At 34.1% G+C, this 21,798-nt stretch overlaps 1 long non-coding RNA gene and 1 pseudogene across 1 annotated transcript; one reads left to right on the top strand and one right to left on the bottom strand.

Moving 5' to 3' along the window:
- Positions 1 to 98: 98 nt before the first annotated feature.
- On the bottom strand, positions 99 to 13,566 carry LOC130589878 (uncharacterized; annotated as a pseudogene).
- A 2,200-nt stretch (positions 13,567 to 15,766) lies between these two features.
- Positions 15,767 to 20,257, top strand: LOC125492539 (uncharacterized). Its single transcript, XR_008967403.1, has 4 exons — positions 15,767 to 16,270; positions 16,824 to 16,934; positions 17,496 to 18,883; positions 20,112 to 20,257. It is a non-coding gene; the product is annotated as an uncharacterized LOC125492539 (long non-coding RNA).
- Positions 20,258 to 21,798: the final 1,541 nt, after the last annotated feature.

The raw sequence follows: 21,798 nt of genomic DNA, 5'->3' as shown, positions 1-21,798 counted from the left end.
TATGCAAATGAAGTGCTCAATCTACAATTCCACAAGCCACAACAAAAGAAGATGCCTACAAGGACAGTGAAGGAAATCCTACCATCCCTCCACTAAATTCAAAAAGACAAAGGGTGAACCAACAGTCCCATGGACAAATGAGCCAAACTGGAGAATCTAATACTACTGTTTTTGCAAGTGACAGCCCAACCTTCCAGAACTGGAAGGGGAGGGAGAGTTATCAGAGGAGGAGGTGGGTCTAGGGGTGTTATTGGGGGGGAAGGTAGAGGAAGAGGAAAAGGAAGAGGTAGGGGTGTAACTGCTGCTGGTGGAGGAAGAGGTGGCTCAAATAGAGGAAGAGGTGCAGGTAGATCAGGTGGAAGAAGGGGCAGAGGCAGAGGCTGACAAGTGCCAGTTGGTGTTGGGGTGTACATTGCACCAAATGGGGATAACTACATCAATGGAAGTTCTATTTTGAATGCAAGTGTGTTTATTGTAATGTTATGTTAATTGAGATTGATGGTTAAATGGTGATGCTCACTACTTTTTTATTTTTTTTTAAATCAGGGTACAGGGCTAAGTCAAGGAACCCAATCATCTATTGTGTGTAATGACTTTGGAACACAAAGCTCTGTAGTGAACAATTAGCTACTACATTGGCTATTTTGTTGGCAAATAGGCATACTAGAACTGTGTTTTGTTGATTGTTAAACTCTGCCAAATTGAGTAATATCATGTTTGAAATACGCTGATGTAATGGATATCTTTTGGATGAAAAAGTGAGCAGTCACTTTAATAGTGGATGATTTTTGCAAACCTTGTAACTGCTTCAATAATGTTGTTAGCTACTACTGTTTTGGTATATAGTGGTTGATCATGTTTGTTAATAATTTTGCCAAAAATGTAGCTCAGTAAGTAAATGAGGATCAACATTTTTCATAAATTCATTCATTAAAATCTGCAAAACAGGACATTCTCTTTAATTCATACTAACAACAACAACCAACAACAAACAACCATACTAACAATATCAACTAGGAAAAACTAACAACCCCTTTTCCTACTATACTATTACCAAACCAATTCCTCACTTCCCACTCAAAACAAAAGTGAACCAAATCCATGAAAACAGCTAATGCAACCAAACCACCATACTTCCACATGGTCTTCTCATTAGTGACTTCACATAGCTGCATTTTGAATATATCATTTGACTCCTTCATTTGATCCTTCTTAACCTTCATCATCGTAAGCTTGTCAGTTAGTGCATCGATTTGATTTTGAGCCACACTAATTCGTTGCGCAAGCTTCTCACAGCCACTACAAGTGCTATGTCCATCATCATATAACCAGTCAAAAAACCCACAATTCTTTTCCTGAAATTAAAAAGATTATTAATTTATTGAATAAACCAACAATCTTTCTGATAGAAAACACCCCAAAAAGAGAAATTTCAGTTCAACAACATTCTTTTTGATGAAAACCCTAAATTAAACAATACATGCCAAAATACTCACTGGATAATTGCCGCAACCACGGAACAACCTGCCACGGTTTAGATTTTGCTTCGTCACAGTTCGAATTTTGGTTGGAACACCACAATCACACATCCACATGAAACCACCCCTGTAATCCCCCACAATTTTAAAGAATTTTCATAAATATATTAAAGTATTTATGTAGTTATATTTAAATCCAAATGAGTTTGGAAAATGATTTGACTTTTAAAAAGGGTTGACTATTTTAAAAGTCAACTAAAAATATTTTTCATAGCTTAATAAAAATTTTATTGTTTTAATTAAGTATGTTTTAATAAGAGTTTTAATTACTAAAAGTATATTTGAAAAGGAAGCTTAATGGAATCGAAAGCCCAAAAGTGATAAAAAGGGAAAGGGTTATTTGATGACTAAAGTCCTAATGAGCCCATCTTATTAGTCATCAAAGTTTCATTTATCAAAATCTCTTTTCCTAAGCCCAAAAGGAAAAACCTCTATTTAAATATCTTAAAAACCCAAATTTTACCCTACACACTTTATTTCTCTCTCCTCTTCACACGTGATTTCCTCTCTCTCTCTCTTCACTCGGCGCTTCTTTCCTTCTCACTCCTCCTTGTGCGCCATTCTTGATTTTCTTTCAAAAGTTGTTTCTTCTTCTTCAAGTAACGTTTCTTGTTCAACAAGAAACGTCACAAATCTTTGATTGAGCCGAAAATTCCTGCTGCCGCGCTGCTGTCGTGCTGCTGTGCTGTCCGGCCTTCCTTCCTCCATTGTGGTGGTTGTTTTTCTTTTCTTCCTCTTCAAGATTCCATTAAAGTACTAGTTTTAATATTATTTTATTATTAATTAGAATGTTTATGATTTAAATTACTGTTTTATATGCCTAAAAAAATTTCGGCCATTATGTTTATTAGTATAATAAATTCCAGATTTTATATGTTAAGTTTATTTCAGTTTTTATCATGAAATTTATAGTTTTTAGGGTTTTTAATCACTAGAAACTATATTTATAAAGTATAAATCATGAGATTTGGTTAGTATATAATTTTATATGTATTAAATATATTTTCAGAAGATTTATTAAATATTATAAGTGCTGTAATTTTAGAAAATAAGTGTTTTAAGAGTTTTAAATGATTTTTAATCACTAGAATAGTTGTACTATACTAGGGATTAAAAATAACGAAAGTTTGGTACGTAAAAACGATTTTAAAACACATTTAAGGGGGTTTTGATCTTTTTAAAGTTGCTGTAAATTTTAGTTCGAGATATTTATTTCATTATTTTATTTTCTAGGCGGAGATTTCGTAGTAGGAGACTTTTAGCGAGTAAACTACAGATTTGTTTATACAAGGTACGTACATTGTCTACGTGCTATATGATTTAGAAGCATGCTCTAAGAATGTTTTATTTATTAGTATCATGTATAGGACTCTATTTGTTCATATATATGATTACTGGAATTGTTTTACATGTTATTTGCCTGTGTGCTACATGTAAACTAGAAGTATTTATGATTATAAATGTTTTTATGAAAGTTTGATGCAAGCAGGATAAGTCAAGTTTATGTATTAATTCGTGAGTGAATTAATGTAAGTTAGATTGAATCATGTTTTACATGGATTCTTGAGTATTATTATTATCTTATAAGAACCGTGGATCTTATTTGGTAAGTCACAAGTTATACCTATATAAAGGTAAAGTTTATTGTTGGCTAGGTTCAACAAGTAAGTTGGTAAAGTATAAAAAGAAGTTAAAGGAGTCTTGATTGATAAGTTGTGAACACTTGTTAATCCAAAGATAAAAAGGAATTCTGTTATGATTGAGTGATTATTGGTTATGTGTTATTTGCTTGGTTGGTGTCAACACAAGTAATAAAATATATTCAACGTAAAGTGAAACGAGAATAGGTTATAGACTTTAGACTGGTGCACGTCTAGAGTTGGACACTAAGGGTTGGAGTACATGGTGGTAGCCCATGGCTTTTCTAGGATTGGATTGATCACCATTCCTCATTAGTTCAAAGGTTCCTCGATATCGCAGGTCATTTTGGAATATGTGGTAGCTCCCGTATTTCCTATTTTCAAGTTGAGACAACTCGTCCAATAACTATTCCATTTAAAGAAAGAAATAAAGTTTAGAGTCTAGTTCAGTAAGAGTTGTCTGCAGATTATTATATGTTTATATTATTAGTTATCCCTGCAAGTTATATTTTTGTAGTATCATGTTTAGGATTATTTATGCCTGATATGTAGTACTCAGCTTTGCTGATTATGTGCTTGTTGTGTTTGTGATTATGGCTTTGCCTATTGATCCTGTGGTGATCCTTCGGGGGAGCAGAGTCAAGACATCATTGACATTACAGGTTCGCAGATGCATCTCATTGGGAATTTGGAATGGAGAGACTCTTGTATTACTAGTAGCATTTAAGTTGTTTTCGTAGGAACTTATGTTTTCAGACAATAGTTTTAAGTTTGTGTGTGTTAGTTTCTGACATTGTTTTTGGTTTCATAAGTTTTAATAAAGTTGTTTTAGAAAGTTGTTTTCCGCTGCAAAATTCTGAGTAATCCGAAACGTTATCACACGGGCGATAATGCCTGGGTAATTCTCTAAGGTTTTATTATAAAAGTATTTTCTAGAAAAGATAATTATCGGGGTGTTACAACCCCAATTGGAGGAGAAACCACTTGAATTTTCGGGAATCACCATTTTTCAGAAATTAAGATTGTAGTTGATGACAGAAGAAACAAAGAGAAAGAGGAGAATCAATTTCAACTTATGAGGGAGGAGAGAGAGAGGACAAAAAAAAGGAATGAAAAAGATTAATTTTTACTGGGGAAATGAAAGGGAAAAAAAGGGGGGGGGGGAAATTTCATTAAAAACCACGTGCAAGTCACATGTGGGGTGAGTTTATCTGCTATAGGAGGTTAATGGGTTATAAGGTCCATTTGTGGAAGATTAGGTCCAAAGTTGGGAATTTTTTTGGATTTTAAATAGGTGGAATTGTTTTTGGAAGATGGGTCATACTTGGGACTGTCTGAATTCAATTTTTCAAAAAATTAATGTATTTGCATCCTCAATTTTTTAACAACTAGTTGTTGGTCGACGCGTGATGTGCGCTGTTGAACCCTAGTTTGATGATCACAAAGAAACAAAGATGCAAACTAAGTAGTGAACTAATGAGTTATTTAAGTGTATGATGTTTAAGGTATCAATGAAAGGAACTGGGAGAATACGAAGTCAAGGAAGAAGTCAAGAGAGGATTTCAAAGGCTAAGCAAAGAAGTTTCTATAAGTTGATACTGGAGCAAGCATTGGATCAAGAAGAATAAAAGCTAGGCGTTTTATTTTCTAGTTCCATTGTAAAGGAACAAAGTAAGGATGGTAAGGAACAGTGGCAGTTTTATTTGAGAATGAGAGTTTGTTCCTTTCTAAGGAACAAACTAAGTGACACTAAACGAATCTGTTCAAGGAACTTGGTTTATAAAGGAACTAGACTTAGGCGTGCTGTAAGTTAAAATGGTAATATATTGAATTGAGTAAGTCATGCCTAAAAATTAGGAAATCAGTTTAACTTAAGTGAAAATCAGTTTTTAAATAGAAAATCTTTTTTAAAGAAAAGATTTTGTTTTTCGAAAATAGATAGGAAAAATATTATCCGGTTTTTAGGAAAAGTTTATTTAAAAAGATAATATTTTCTTAAAGATTAAAATTCATTTTTAACAATAAAACTGTTTTGGTATTTAAACTGATTTTCGGATAAAGCTCAAGAAACTCCTAATCTTTAGGAGTTGTGGCTAAAATATATCCACGTTCATAATGAGATCATGGGATCATGGGACATGATGAGAAACGTGTTCCTTAGGGGAAGGAACATCATGGGTTAATGGACTTAACATGAAATCGAGTTTTACTCCCACGTTCTTTGTGATTGTCACTATAAATATTGAAGTCTAAATAAGTTCCAAAGTGTGTCTGACTAAGTAATTAAGTGAGTTCCTATAGCAATTATTTTTTCTTCCAAAAATTAAAAACTCATAAAAATCCGAAAAATCCGAAAAATCCCAAAATAAAAGGAATCAGATTTAATTAGATCTTGATTCTTATTTATCGTCTTTTTGTTTTCTTTTCTTTTATTTTTATTTTTATTTGTTTTATTTTTACCCGCGTGTCAAAGACACTATTACATGCAAACTCCCTCCTTAATTCACCATTATTAGAAATCGTGTTCCTCTAACCCTTCATCTTCACCATAGCCGAAAAATTCATCACACCTCTTCATACTCCATAAAAACCTCAACTCTTCCTCAAATCATGACAAAAACCTCACGCAACTCTCCTTTTCCAACATCCAAAAATTCCAACTCCTCAAAAATGGAAAACTCTCCTTCTCCTACCAAAACCCTTGAAATCGACCAAAATCAAAAACCCCCATGAATGAACAACAATTAGAATCTCCAAGAAGAAGCTTGCGAAGAAGAAAATTAATTGGGGAAGATGATGAAGAAGAAACCCCGGAACAAACACAGGGGGAAGAAGAAAAAGTTACGCATGTTCCTTCCAAAGGAACTGTTTCTTCATCTTCCAAGAAACGGGTTGAAAGAAGCGAATCTAGGTATGTATTGGGTTTTGTGTAGATCTAGAATGGGCAAATAGAGTAGAATTTCATGAATTAACTACCATTCTAAAGGAACAGGGAATGGAATTCTTGTTTGAATTCGCCTTTAACAACGCACTTGTTCCTTTAGCTATGGATGAATTTTGTGCGAATTTTACAAATGAAAATGGACTATGCACAACTGAGGTTAGAGGAAAGAAAATTAAGTTTAATCAAGCCACATTGGGCAAAGTTTGGGAAGTTCCTTGCAAAGGAACAAATTTATATTTTAAACGGAAAGGAACTGTTTCTTTTCCGAATTTTCCTCAGGACAAAATTGTGGAATATTTTGGAGGAACTGCTGGTCAGAATAAAATAAACCATAACCTACTCTCTCCCCTTCACAAAGTCTCTATTCAACTTGGTATGGAGAGCACTCATTCCTCGCACTGAAAAGAGGAATGAAGTGGGTCTCTTAGATATGTGTTATATGTTTTGTTTGGACCATCACATTCAAATAAACTTCCCTTCTATCTTTATCCAACATCTTACCCACTGTATTGAAAATAATTGTGTTATTGGGTATGGCGCATTGATAACTCTCTCTTCATCACTTTGAAGTGAGACTCACTGGTTGGCCTACATTAGGAGTCAAACAAGGGAACATCTTGAATGAGAAGACTCTTAATGGACTTGGTCTTTCTGTCCAAGAAGGAGTACTCATTCAAGGGAGAATAGCTCCTAGTTCCTCAAGCAAAAGGAAAATGCCTAAGGTTAACATAGAGGAACAAGATGATGATGTTATCTTGGAGGAACATGTTCCTAAGCCGGAGGAACCGAAACCAAAGAGGCGCAAACACATTGCCAAAAAGCCTACCCCTCCTGTTCCTCAGAGAGTGAGGAAGAGCAATGTTTGAAAATTGCTCCTACTGTTTCTGTTCCTTCAACAAGGACTCCCCTTTAGTCCTTTCGATGCAGAGGAACAGGAACCCTCCACTCTCAAGGAACCCACTCCACCAACATCCCAAAACTCTTGTTCCTTTCACAAAATACCTCCATTTCTCCCTCATCCTTTCTGTTCCTTCCAGTTTTGAGCAGATTAAGGATGAAATAAAAGGACCTAACCCTTTTGCTTCCACCTCCACAACTCTTCCACCAACACCACCATTTCTTCCTCCCATTTACAACCCTTCTCCCTCTGCCTCCATTCCCGGAACAGATGAGCCTTCCACTCAACCTCCTCCAGTTCCTCCACAAAATCACCTTCTGCCTCAGGTTCCAAGGGTAAGGCAAGAATCTCCGGATGACTGTAGCTGGGTTAATGATGTTTGTCTTCCTGCTCAACACATGATCAAATTTTATAATCACCTTCACTGGACTTTGGATGCTAAAACTGACAAAATGATGAGTCTTATGAAGATTCTAAGTGATACGGTGATTGCACAACAAAAGAAGATGGATATATGGCCCTAGCTTTGGAGGAGTTGAAGGAACAAGTTGGTGACTCATGGGAGGTAATGAAGAAGCTGGGGATGTGGTTGAAGAAGAGGTTGTAGAGGAACACCATTCCCCTTCCCTTTCTTAGTTTTTTTTTGTTGTTGTTCCTGTTTCCTTTTCAAGGAACACAACTTTTGTTTAATCCTTTTTCTTTTCTTTCTTTGTTTTTGTTATGGAACAAGTGCTATATATAAACAATGACTTTTGCTATTATGTCTGTGTTTCGAATGTTTCTGCATAATTTCTTCCTTGGAATGGCTAGTATTATGTGATTGATGTTTGAGCAAGTTTACTCTTTGAAATTCTAACTTAACCACCAATGGTGCTTGCATATGGTCTTAAGGTGTTAAATCAATTCATCAATACATGCAGAGTCTATTCTTTTTGAGGATGACAAAGGGGGAAAGGATTTAAGGAACAAACTGTACATAAATTGAAAAATCTGAAAAATTAAAAAATTTAAAAATTAGAATAAGGTAAATGAAAAATCAAAAATAGGTTAAGGTAAATGAAAAATCAAAATTCAAACTTTAAGTAACTTACTTAATTGTGTTTTATTTTTCATTTTCTTCTTTATTGTTTTATCATTTCATTCACTTATATTATTTGTTATTCCTTAGTTTGTACCTTTGTTGTCATCATCAAAAAGGGGGAAATTGTTGAACCCTAGTTTGATTGATGACAAAGAAACAAAGATGCAAACTAAGTAGTGAACTAATGAGTTATTTAAGTGTATGATGTTTAAGGTATCAATGAAAGGAACTGGGAGAATACGAAGTCAAGGAAGAAGTCAAGAGAGGATTTCAAAGGCTAAGTAAAGAAGTTTCTATAGTTGATACTGGAGCAAGCATTGGATCAAGAAGAATAAAAGCTAGGCGTTTTATTTTCTAGTTCCATTATAAAGGAACAAAATAAGGATGGTAAGGAATAGTGGCAGTTTTTATTGAGAATGAGAGTTTGTTCCTTTCAAGGAACAAACTAAGTGGCACTAAACGAATCTGTTAAAGGAACTTGTTTATAAAGGAACTAGACTTAGGCGTGCTGTAAGTTAAACGGTACTATATTAAATTGAGTAAGTCATGCCTAAATTAGGAAATTAGTTTACTTAAATGAAAATCAGTTTTAAATAGAAAATCTTTTTAAGAAAAGATTTGTTTTTCGGAAAAATAGAAGAAAAATATTATCCGGTTTTTAGAAAAGTTTATTTAAAAGATAATATTTTCTTAAAGATTAAAATTCAGTTTTAAAATAAAACTGTTTTTTATTAAACTGATTTTCGGATAAAGCTCAAGAAACTCCTAATCTTTAGGAGTTGTGGCTAAAATATATCCACGTTCAAATGAGATCATGGGATCATGGGACATGATGAGAAATGTTCCTTAGGGGAAGGAACATCATGGGTTAATGGACTTAACATGAATCGAGTTTTACTCCCACGTTCTTGTGATTTCACTATAAATATTGAAGTCTAAATAAGTTCCAAAGTGTTTCTGACTAAGTAATTAAGTGAGTTTAACTAATTAAGTGTCAGTGCCTTCATTCTCTCATAATAGCCATTTGTTCTTTGCTTTCTTACTCTAATTCCACTAAGCTTATTTCGATCAATTGTATTTTGGTTTTTGGGGTAAGGGAACTTTGAGTGAAGTTCTGTAAGAGAGAGGCTTTGAGTAAGCTTGTATGAGTGAGAAAACTTCGAGTGAAGTTGAGAGGAACTGCTGTTAAGGGAACAGTGGCTCAGGAACTTGAGTTTAGGAACTCAAGGTGTGGCTCGAGTTAGAATTAGGTTGTAACAAAGTTGTTTGGCCTAATTAGTGAAAGAGTTGAGTTTAAAATCCCTAGTGGTCGAGGTTGTTTCTTCTTGTTGGGCCCAAGAAGTTTTTCCTCGTAAAAATCCCTTGTGTTCCTCTAGCTTGTTTATTCGTTTAAGTTTAAATTTCCACAAAAAGTTACGTTTATTTCTACACGTACAATTCACCTCCCCTCTTGTAGTGTTCCTAGGGAAATAACATGCGCCATCCCCCAAAGTAGAAAATACATATGTGGATCTTTAAATGTAAGCATTAGCACAAGTAGTATAATAGAAATGAAAACATATGGACTTGATAGGTGAAAACATGTTGTGCTTAGATTGCATAATATATAATGGATGGAAATCCATATCAACACAAGTAATTCTTGAGATACATAACATGTTTAGGATTGTGTGTCATTACTAAAAATGTCGTTGGGTCACTAGTATAACTATTACAAAAAGGCAATCATGCCTAGTAGCAAACAACACAAGTAATTGTTGGGATACAGAACATGCTTAGGATCGTGCACCATTACTAAAAATGTCGTTGAGTCCTTAGTATAACAATTACAAAAAGTCAACCATGCCTAGTAGCAAAAAAAAAGTAGTTCATCTTAGGACATGGTTAACTCCCTGCGGCAAAATAGACCCTCAAGGTAGTGTAGTAGTTGATTTATTGGGTTCAGCGGAAGATTCTCTTGCAAATACATTAGGAGTATGATGTGTAGCAAGTTTGTTTTTGCTAGAGCGTAAATCAGCGGCCTTAGCAACAAGCTCTTGTTTTGGGTTGGCTACATCACTTGACCAACGCGATGATCCATGGTCTTGGTTGCAGTCTCCAGGCTTGGATTAGGTTCATCATCTTCATTTTCTAGGACTACTCTTTTGAGGACTCATTGCAGCACATTATTCAACGAAAGAGTTGTTTTTGGGCCTACTTCATTAAAAAAACTCGGAGGTTCGCCTTTGATGCTGAATAGCTAAGAAGGACTTTAAATCATCCTGGCAACTCAATACTGATTAGTAATAGATGGTGCATTGTTGTAATGGTAATAATATAATAATAGCGACTTGGTTATTTTTTAAATTAAAAAAAAGAGCACTGTAATTCATATGATACATTTCGTTGTATGTCAGAGGCATTGTTAAGCTTAGAAAAAACAAGTCGTAGTTTATATGTGGGATACAATGTCTACATTTTAAATAAGTACTAATACCAGGTGTGCATTTGAATGCATCTATTTATTGAGTCCTCTTTTTCTTTGTAAGCTTTTTACTGTATATGCAATTTAAGGATTCGGGAAATTATGTGAGCAAGATTTTAATTAGATATGTCAAACTAAAGGGAATTCTAGCCATTATATTGACATTTAAAACAAAACAAAAAATATAAAAGAAGTGAAAGTTTGCATACAATATGTTTGATCATGAAAATGTCTTCAACTGGCATCTTGAAAGTTTCTCCAAATCGTTACTGAACATTGTTGCTGGAATTGTATCGGTCCCATCCGATACGTTAAAGTTGAAAGTCACCCTGTATCCAGCACGTTAAGGTGAAGATGGATAAAGAAGTAGCTTGTATTAGTAGTAGTTGACAGTTTTGGATAAAGGTACAACTTACCTAGGGATGGAGTTGACATTTTTCTCTGAACAAGTGGGACATGTGAATGTTTCTCCTACCGGCACATCAGCGCTTTTGCCACAATTAGAGCAGCCTAGGTACGCGTGTACCTTGTCAATGTTAGCTTCGGGGATTATGACTCTCAACCAGCAACGTTCCTCTTGGAGAGTGTTAGTAGCCTAGTTCAGATGAAGCAATCTATTAGCTCAAGCAAAGGGTATCCAACTCATAAGTAGACTTCCTCATTGTATAGTTTGTTATGACTACAGTGCGGTAGTAAGGTGGTAAGGGAATCAATTCATAATATTCTGTTGACAGATTATAAATTTGGCAAGTGAATACAAAATTCGCAATGTGTATAGTTAAGCATCTGACCTTTTTAAGTTTCAGTGTTTGGATTGTCATGACCAGTTTCTCCTTGGATGGGTTCCTAACATCTAAGACCCACGCTTGCCTATCAACGAGTGTCTTTATGCCTCAATGCTCTGGAAAACAGTTGGATACGTGAGTTTCTTTAGCTGATTTCTGTGTTGGTGAGATGGGAATGAAAGGCTGGAAGGTCACCATTCAATAAGCGCAATCGCCTTGTCCCCTTAAGGTTCATGGATAATTGTTGTGGACATGGTTGATGCAAGTGAGAAACCTACAACCTAAACCATATCAGAGAATATAAGTTTTCTCAATTTTAGTAGAATTAATCATTTGTCAAATTGAAATCGTACCTTTGTGGGTAGTGACTTTCAAGGCGGTGAAGCCAACCACTCTGAATTTTGCAGCCCAGATAGAGAGGCGATCACAATCTGGTCCAGTGAGGTCATTTCAAGTATAGATGATGAGTAGTTGTTGGGTGCTGATAATGAGTCCAGAACAGCAGGTTAGGATTTTTGGAACAAGAAATTGCATGTACAAAAATCAACTACAAAGATGTTGTGTAGTTCACCTGTAATCGGCTATAACAATCTCACGAACCAGTTTATCTCGTGATTGGGGTGTCAAAATGGTGTGTGCCTATTCTTCAACACAGAGGACCACACCAATGATATCTGAATAGTAGTTAAATAGGTTGAGCGTGGTTGTGTTGTTAACAAGATATATATGAAGGTGCTAGTATGCAACTATAAATATTGGTTAAACACAGTAATTACAACTTACCAAACTTACAGATGGATCTCCAACTTTAGGAATTTAAGTTATGTTATGGCAATCTAGGAGAATGGATCTGCTTGAGAATTAATAGGTTGAATGATTGTTTGCGTTCCAAAGCTCATCTAGTAGCCAAGCTCATATAGGTGGCCTATAGTGCTCCTCTACAGGCTTTATTGGAGCATTGACAATTTCATACTCCTTACACGAATGCTTCCTTGTATCCTTCAACCTGGTCTCCAAAGAGTCCCCCTCTCATTCGATTTCCTTGTAATAATAACAGTGCATATGGATATTTAAATACCTTATAGGGTACGTTTTACATAAAACAGGGATTATTTATGTACAATACCTAATTGTTATTGCATCAAAGAACATCTATAATAGGTGGTTGTGTGGTCTTAGAATTAGACGTGAAAGTGTGTTTAGTTATTTTACCCAGCTCAACATATAGTACGCATGATCTTGTTACGCTTTTTAAGTAGGAATAAATGTGGAATGTACTTTGGTGGACAGAAATGCTTAGAATTACCAATTTATAGATTATGTTATATTGGTTGTGGAAGATAACAAAGAACTAAGAGGGACCATACCTTATCATCTTCTAGATGAAGGTTCTGGTAAAGTATGCCTTTTTTAGGAGAAACCCTAGCTCGTCCCTTTTCAATTACCTTCATTTTGACTTTGTAAGCTAAACTGCTAGTTTTAAGTTCATCTAAGTAAACACGCTCTGGCTTCATGTTCAAATCCTAGGAATGTGAACATGCAAACAATGTAAATAAAGTATATGCATATCAAAACTTAGTTGTGTAAGTGGGCATAGTAGAGGTGATCATGGGCCGGGTCGGGTCGGGCGCAACTATTATCATGTTGCATCAATATTCTAACCCATTCTTAGAAGCGTCACTAAACACCTCAAAACCTTCTAATCCAGATGGTAACGTCAAAACTGGTGCTGAAGTAAGTCTTTGCTTCAATTCTTGAAACGCTTTCTCACACTTCTCGCCCCACTGAAATCGAGTTGTTTTCTTCATCAATATTGTCAAAGGTTGAGCTACTTTTGAGAAATCTCGTACAAACCTCCTATAGTAGCCAGTAAGTCCTAAAAAACTTCTAATCTCTGTCACATTATTAGGTCTCGCCCATTCTATTACTGCTTGTTTTTTTTATGGGTCTATAGCAAAGCCTTCTTTCGAAATCACATGACCCAAAAATGCAACTTTCTCAAGCCAAAACTCACATTTTGATAACTTAGCATACAACTTTTTCTCTTGAAGTATCTCTAAAACTTTCCTTAAATGACCTTCATGCTCTTCTATGTCCTTCGAATACACCAATATATCATCAATATTCACCACCATAAATTTATCTAAATATGGCTTAAAAGTCCTATTCATAAGGTCCATAAATGATGCAGGTGCATTAGCAAGTCCAAATGGCATCACTGTGAACTCATAATGCCCATACCTCGTACGAAATGGTGTCTTTTGGTATATCTTCCTCCGTAATTCTCAATTGGTGATACCTAGACCTCAATTCAATCTTAGAGAAAATTCCAACACCCTTAAGTTGATCAAATAAATCCTCAATCCTAGGCAATGGATACTTATTCTTTAGTGTGACATTATTCAACTCTCTATAATCAATACACAACCTCAAGGTTCCATCCTTCTTTCGAACAAATAACACTGGTGCTCACTAAGGTGAAACACTTGGCCTAATGTACCCTTTCTCCTACAATTCCTCCAATTGCACTTTCAACTTTTGCATCTCTGCAAGTGCCACCTATATGGTGCCTTAGAAATAGCTCCAGTCCCAGGCACTAGGTCAATTTTAAAATCCATTTCTCTCACTAATGGCATCCCTGGAATTTCTTCTGGAAAAACATCTTGGAACTCACTCACCACATGTATTTGAGATATCTCTACATCCTCCACACTCACATCTTTCACATGGCACAAATAGATGGGGTAACCCTTCCTAATATAGGTTTTGAATGACATGGATGACACAATACTGACTCCAGGTTTAGAAACAATTCCTTGATAGGATATTTCATTTCCCTTTGCCCCCCCTAAGAGACACCTTTTGGGTATGACACTCTATCCTAGCTCTATACTTAGCATGCCAATCCATTCCCAATATTACATCAAAGTCGGGTAGGCTAAACTGAATAAGATTAGCAGGCAAATCAGATCCTAATATAGTAATGGTTATGTCTAGGTATAGAGAACTACAAGGAACTATTTCTCCTGAAGGTATTGTAATCAAAGTTTGACACAATATTGAGGGTTTTAGACCTAACTTTTCAACAAATAAACTAGCTATAAAAGAATGAGACGCCCCAAAATCAAAAAGCAAGTAAGCAAGGTTAGAGTTTACGAGGAAAGTACCCGTCATAATATTGGCGTTGGTGTCTACTTCATTTTGGTTCATAACATAGATTCTTCCATTGTTGCCTCGAGCGTCATTTCCATTGTTGTTCTGATTGTTGTTTCCTCTGATCCATTTGCTCGATTGTTATTCTGACCATTATGCTGAGTAGTGTTCCCTCCTTGAGCATTCGAAGCCTGACCCTGGGAGTTGTTGTTGTTATAGGGGCGTTTGTTGTTGTTCTGGTTTCTATTAGACCCGTGACCATTCCTATTCCCCTAATTGTTCCCGTTTTGTCCATTATTCTGACGCTCTGGACATTGATTAGCCTTATGTACTTTCTCTCCACAAGCATAACAAGTTATTGGGTCTCCTTGACAGGTAAATCCTGGGTGGCTTTTATTACACTTCCTACATGTAGGGTTCTAGGTACGGGATCCCTGCTAGTTTGATCTCTCCTGACCTTGGTAGTTGCTACGATTCCCTTAATAATTACCACCACCATTAGTGTGATTATTGCCCCCATTATTATTGTTACCCCCATATCGAGGTTTCTTGTCATTTCCATGGTCATTTTGGTTATTAGGTGGGTATTTTCTCTTATTCCTCCCAATAACTTCCTCTTCGGGCCTCAAAATCCTCTCAATATTAGAAGCCTTAGCATAAGCCTCCTTAAAAGTTGCACAAGTTGCTCCGCGAAGTCTAGACTGAATTCTAAATGCTAACCCATCCTCAAACTTTTGAGCCTTGGCTCTCTCATCTGGCACAACAGTTAGACAAAATCTAGCCAACTCATTGAACTTTTGGGCATATTCTTGTACAGACATAGTACCTCCCTGGTTAAATCTAGTGAACTCATTGTATTTCTTCCTCCTAATATGTTCAGGGAAAAATCTATCCTTAATAGCAACCTTAAAAGCATTCCAATTAAAGTTTTCCGATCCTAAGCTCTAACAATAGGTCCTTGACTGTCGCACCAAGTGTCTGCATCCTCCCTCAAATAAAAGGTAGCTTGGTCTAATTTTTGAGCTTCAGGTGTCCCAGTAGCAATGAATAACTTATCAAAGTCTCTTAGCTAGTTCTCTAAGAGTAAGGGGTCTTCCTTTCCAACAAAAATTGGAGGTTTAAGTGTAACAGTCCGTATTTTTAAGCAGATTTATTATGAGCTAAATATTTAACTTAGCTTAATTATGATATTCTATTAGTAAGATTATGTTTTAAATATTTTAAGGTAAAAGGGAATATTAATGTTATAATGGTAAATCACTTATATGATTTTCTGATTTATATTTTAAGCTTAGGAAATTAAAAGAGAAAAAAAAAACATCTCATTCTTTTCTATCCTTCCTCGTGTCAACTGTTGTTAAAAGATAACACATCCTAACTTCCTTCATTGTGTCAAAGGAGAAAAGCTTTCAAATTGAGTTGTCAAAATTTCATGAAATATCCACCATTGAGATGTAATCTCCATAAGTTTTCTGATTTTGGGCAAATCTAAGAACCCCAATTCTTCATTCTCGCATCTCCTCTGTTTTCGTCCATCTGTTCTGCAATTTTATCCAACATGCAATCCAAATTTGCTCCTTGTTTCTTCATCAAAGTTGTAGATCTCTTCGAGATAATGAATTAGGGCACAAAAATCACTCGATTCGGAGTTCGGAGCTATGAGTTATGCCCTTTGCAAGTTTGGTATTATTGCTAAAATTTCTGATGCGTTGCTGCTGTGCGACAGTATTTGTTGTTGATCTTTGATCAGTTGAATGTCTTTGCAAGGTATAATTTAAATCTATTTCTTCCTTTTCTTCCATTGAATTCCAAGAACCTAAATTCAGAATTTATGATTGATGTTGTTAAGAACCTTCTTCAAAGCCAAAATTCGAATCTTGGGTATAATAGCAAATTCAGATTATTATTGTTGGATTACACTAGTAAATTCAGTTCTAAATCTTACAGTGGGATTGAAAAATTAGTTGTGATAAGGGTTTGTAAAATTTAAGGATTGGGTTTACCTTAGTTTTCTGTTTTTTTTTTTTGGGTAGTATTTAAAAGTTATTAAAGTTCATGACTTTTGATTATACAAATTAAATTTACCTAGTTTCAACTTTTGGGAGTATATTATATTGATTTTCCTACTTAGCTTATATATTATGAAATACGAAATCATATATAACTATTTTGCTCCATGATTTTATTGAGTAATGAAGTTAGTTATCTAGAAAAGGACAAGTCGAATTAGGAAGAAAGGTCTATTAAGAAAGTTAGTCAAGTTAGCTTCCTTATTCGAATTTAGTGAGAATAATTATTAATTGTTGCTATTGTGTTTGAGGTCTATGATGGAATATGGCTATGAAGATAATTTGCGGAATTTAAGATTGAGTTGGTCATCAGATATGAGGATCTTGGAGTTTTGTTAGTAAAGAATTGGTTTGCATTTGAGGTAACCTTTATGTTCAGCAAAATGAATTTACATGCCCATGTGAAATCGTGTTTTCAATATCATACATTGTTTATAGTCATGGCCATGGTTATAGATGCATATTTATAAGTTAATTGTGAATTGATATTTGATGGTTATGAAAGAATAATACTTTTGTTATGTTATTGGAATTGTTCGGAACTATAAAGTATTCTAGAAATGTGATTTGAGTATGAAATGGGAAAACGTTTTCGAAATGGTTTAGTGGCTTAGTTTATGAACTGAGATGAAGAGTGGGCAAGGTACAGGTGGAGTAAAATGATTCGTTATGAGTTAAGACCAGATAAGGTCGAATATTATGTTAATTATGTTATAAGCCTGTACTTGCCAGCGATTTATGTAATTGATTAAGCTATGCCAGCGATATATTTAAAAGATGAATTATTCCGAACAATTACCAAGTTGTTTCTGATATGAAAAATGTTTAGAACCAAAACCGTTTTGACGGGCTGAAGTAAAGTTACTGAGTTTTTCGCTCATTTTAGTTTTGTTTTTGTTTTGTATTTTTTTTGTAATTTGCAGGTTTGTATTGAGAGCTCATAGTGGATCGAAAGTAAAGAAATGATTATTAAATTGTAAATATATTAGTGATTCGAAGTTAGATATAGAATATAAGTTGTAGAATATTAAGTTCTCATTTGATATTTAAGTATTATATTATTTTGGGATTCGAGTAAGATATTATGTAATCTGTTATTTGGTTATTGAGGATGATATGTTGTGGGCCCTGACCCACAGGTCCAGGATCGATAAAATGTTTTGTTTCCGCTGCGAGTAAATATTTAATTCGGGGTTATTAAGTGTTAATTGAGTTTTATGAATGTTAAGTATGATTAGCTAGCAGCTCGGAAGTGCGGGCTGTTACAGGTGGTATCAGAGCATGGTTATTTCGGAGTTGTTGTGATCTTCATATCATAGCATATAAGTTTAAGGAAGATATATGGGAACGTTTGAAATTGATTTGGGTTATTAGTTAGTTGAAAATTAAGGAATTGAAATTGAGAAAATCGAAGGTTGAGTGTTGTGAAAATTGCAAAAGTGGAAAGTTATATTGGGATTTAGATTTAAGTGGCTATAAAAGGAAGACCGGATTATATTGATTGAGATTGCAGAAAGTTAGGAAAATTTTCTTTTGAGATATTATAGTTCGTTATGAGTTCTGAGCTAACTTTTGTGAGAATGTTTTATGTAATGTATTCGTTTTGAAATGATCTAAAGTTTTAAGTTTTTAAATTTCGAGGACGAAATTTATTTTAAGGGTGGTAGAGTGTAACAGTCCGTATTTTTAAGCAGATTTATTATGAGCTAAATATTTAACTTAGCTTAATTATGATATTCTATTAGTAAGATTGATTTAAATATTTTAAGGTAAAAGGGAATATTAATGTTATAATGGTAAATCACTTATATGATTTTCTGATTTATATTTTAAGCTTAGGAAATTAAAAGAGAAAAAAAAACGTCTCATTCTTTTCTATCCTTCCTCGTGTCAACTGTTGTTAAAAGACAACACATCCTAACTTCCTTCATTGTGTCAAAAGGAGAAAAGCTTTCAAATTGAGTTGTCAAAATTTCATGAAATCTCCACCATTGAGATGTAATCTCCATAAGTTTTCTGATTTTGGGCAAATCTAAGAACCCCAATTCTTCATTCTCGCATCTCCTATGTTTTCGTCCATCTGTTCTGCAATTTAATCCAACATGCAATCCAAATTTGCTCCTTGTTTCTTCATCAAAGTTGTAGATCTCTTCGAGATAATGAATTAGGGCACATAAATCACTCGATTCGGAGTTTGGAGCTATGAGTTATGCCCTTTGCAAGTTTGGTGTTATTGCTGAAATTTCTAATGCGTTGCTGCTGTGCGACAGTATTTGTTGTTGATATTTGATCAGTTGAATGTCTTTGGAAGGTATAATTTAAATCTATTTCTTCCTTTTCTTCCATTGAATTCCAAGAACCTAAATTCAGAATTTATGATTGATGTTGTTAAGAACCTTCTTCAAAGCCAAAATTCGAATCTTGGGTATAATAGCAAATTCAGATTATTATTGTTGGATTACACTAGTAAATTCAGTTCTAAATCTTACAGTGGGATTGAAAAATTAGTTGTGATAAGGGTTTGTAAAATTTAAGGATTGGGTTTACCTTAGTTTTCTGTTTTTTTTTGGGTAGTATTTAAAAGTTATTAAAGTTTATGACTTTTGATTATACAAATTAAATTTACCTAGTTTCAACTTTTGGGAGTATATTATATTGATTTTCCTACTTAGCTTATATATTATGAAATACGAAATCATATTTAACTATTTTGCTCCATGATTTTATTGAGTAACGAAGTTAGTTATCTAGAAAAGGACAAGTCGAATTAGGAAGAAAGGTCTATTAAGAAAGTTAGTCAAGTTAGCTTCCTTATTCGAATTTAGTGAGAATAATTATTAATTGTTGCTATTGTTTTGAGGTCTATGATGGAATATGGCTATGAAGATAATTTGCGGAATTTAAGATTGAGTTGGTCATCAAATATGAGGATCTTGGAGTTTTGTTAGTAAAGAATTGGTTTGCATTTGAGGTAACCTTTATGTTCAGCAAAATGAATTTACATCCCCATGTGATATCGTGCTTTCAATATCATACATTGTTTGTAGTCATGGCCATGGTTATAGATGCATATTTATAAGTTAATTGTGAATTGATATTTGATGGTTATGAAAGAATAATACTTTTGTTATGTGATTGGAATTGTTCGGAAACTATAAAGTATTCTAGAAATGTGATTTGAGTATGAAAATGGGAAAACGTTTTCGAAATGGTTAGCTGGCTTAGTTTATGAACTGAGATGAAGAGTGGGCAAGGTACAGGTGGAGTAAAATGATTCGTGTATGAGTTAAGACCAGATAAGGTCGAATATTATGTTAAGTAATGTTATAAGCCTGTACTTGCCAGCGATTTATGTAATGTGATTAAGTTATGCCAGCGATATATTTAAAAGATGAATTATTCCGAACAATTACCAAGTTGTTTCTGATATGAAAAATGTTTATGAACCAAAACCGTTTTGACGGGCTGAAGTAAAGTTACTGAGTTTTTCGCTCATTTTAGTTTTGTTTTTGTTTTGTATTTTCTTTTGTAATTTGCAGGTTTGTATTGAGAGCTCATAGTGGATCGAAAGTAAAGAATTGATTATTGAATTGTAAATATATTAGTGATTCGAAGTTAGATATAGAATATAAGTTGTAGAATATTAAGTTTTCATTTGATATTTAAGTATTATATTATTTTGGGATTCGAGTAAGATATTATGTAATCTGTTATTTGGTTATTGAGGATGATATGTTGTGGGCCATGACCCACAGGTCCAGGATCGAGTAAAAATGTTTTGTTTCCGCTGCGAGTAAATATTTAATTCGGGGTTATTAAGTGTTAATGGAGTTTTATGAATGTTAAGTATGATTAGCTAGCAGCTCGGAAGTGCGGGCTGTTACATTAAGGGTTGCTAACTTCATTACCATGACAGCTTGTGGGTCCTCTCCACCATTATTTCCTAATTGGTTTTGCAACACTAAACCCATACGTTGCGAAAGTTGTTCAAGAGATCTCAGTCTCCCAAGCAATTGTTCAGGGGTTTCAGCCATTGGTTCAAAAGTTCTCCTACGAGATCTAGTGTATACTTGATATGTTTGCATACTATTCCTGCACATTATCATTGGTATTACTACAACTATTCACCCATACATGGTCTTGCACATAGTTTTATTTATTTAATACTAACTTTCATCATAAGAAAACTACATGCCTCAACAAAAATATATTTCATCATAACATTACAAGACAATTTTTGCATGCTTTGCCAAAACATCAATTTGACAAGTAAGCAACAATTGTAAATAGAACCGAAACTCTATTCAACTCAAATTAAAATAATCAAGTAATAAAATCCCTAATAAAAACACATATATAGGAACTTAGAAAATTTCTAATACTACTAACGAACTTACTCTACATACCTTATTATAAATATAAATTTCTAAATCCTATGGTTAAACAGTCATCTGAGCGCAACATTTTCTTGTAGTTACAACATCTAAACATATAAGAATGAAAAGAAACAATTAATAAGCACCTGAAATAAGTGCTTTCACATTAAGGTACATAAACCCTTTTCAATCCCATTCTCACAATTTATTTTAATGTTTATTACTTAATTTATTAATACCTATATTCTTTTACCACCTTAGACTCGTAATTATTTAACACATATTATTAACTCTTAATTTATATTAATTTATTATAACCTAAGCTCTTATACCAATTTGTAACACCTCAAAACTTTGGTTTCAAAACTTTATAAAACATTCACTTTTCATTAAAATATCTGACCAAACCTTTAGGGTGTTACCCCACATCTATTGTTAAAATAAATCAAGGCTAATTATTAAAATAAAAATTTAACTCACAAAAAAGTATCAAAATAAACCAAACTAAGTTGTCTACTTTAAACAATAAAAAACTAAACAATCCAAATAGCAGTATTTAATGTTTTTAAACTAGGTAACTTAAAAACTAAGACCTCATTCTGCAACGTAGTCCCTTTCACCAACCTGCACAATATAAATAGGAAGAGAACAAAGAAAACAAAATACACAAAATTACGAAAGCTAAGTAATTACAACTCCATCCCGTAAATAATAATAATAATAATAGTTAATTTTAAAATAATTTTTATAGCATATAATAGACAATATAACGTAGTACAGACAAGTATAACATAATAATGACAAGTATATAATATGCTTAACCATTTCATTTATTTCAAGTTTATATGAC

Source organism: Beta vulgaris, chromosome 8, assembly GCF_026745355.1.
Source record: "Beta vulgaris subsp. vulgaris cultivar EL10 chromosome 8, EL10.2, whole genome shotgun sequence".
In the NCBI taxonomy this organism is placed as follows: Eukaryota; Viridiplantae; Streptophyta; class Magnoliopsida; order Caryophyllales; family Amaranthaceae; genus Beta; species Beta vulgaris.
Note: the sequence above shows the minus strand (reverse complement) of the source record. Positions and strands in the feature narration are given on the sequence as shown.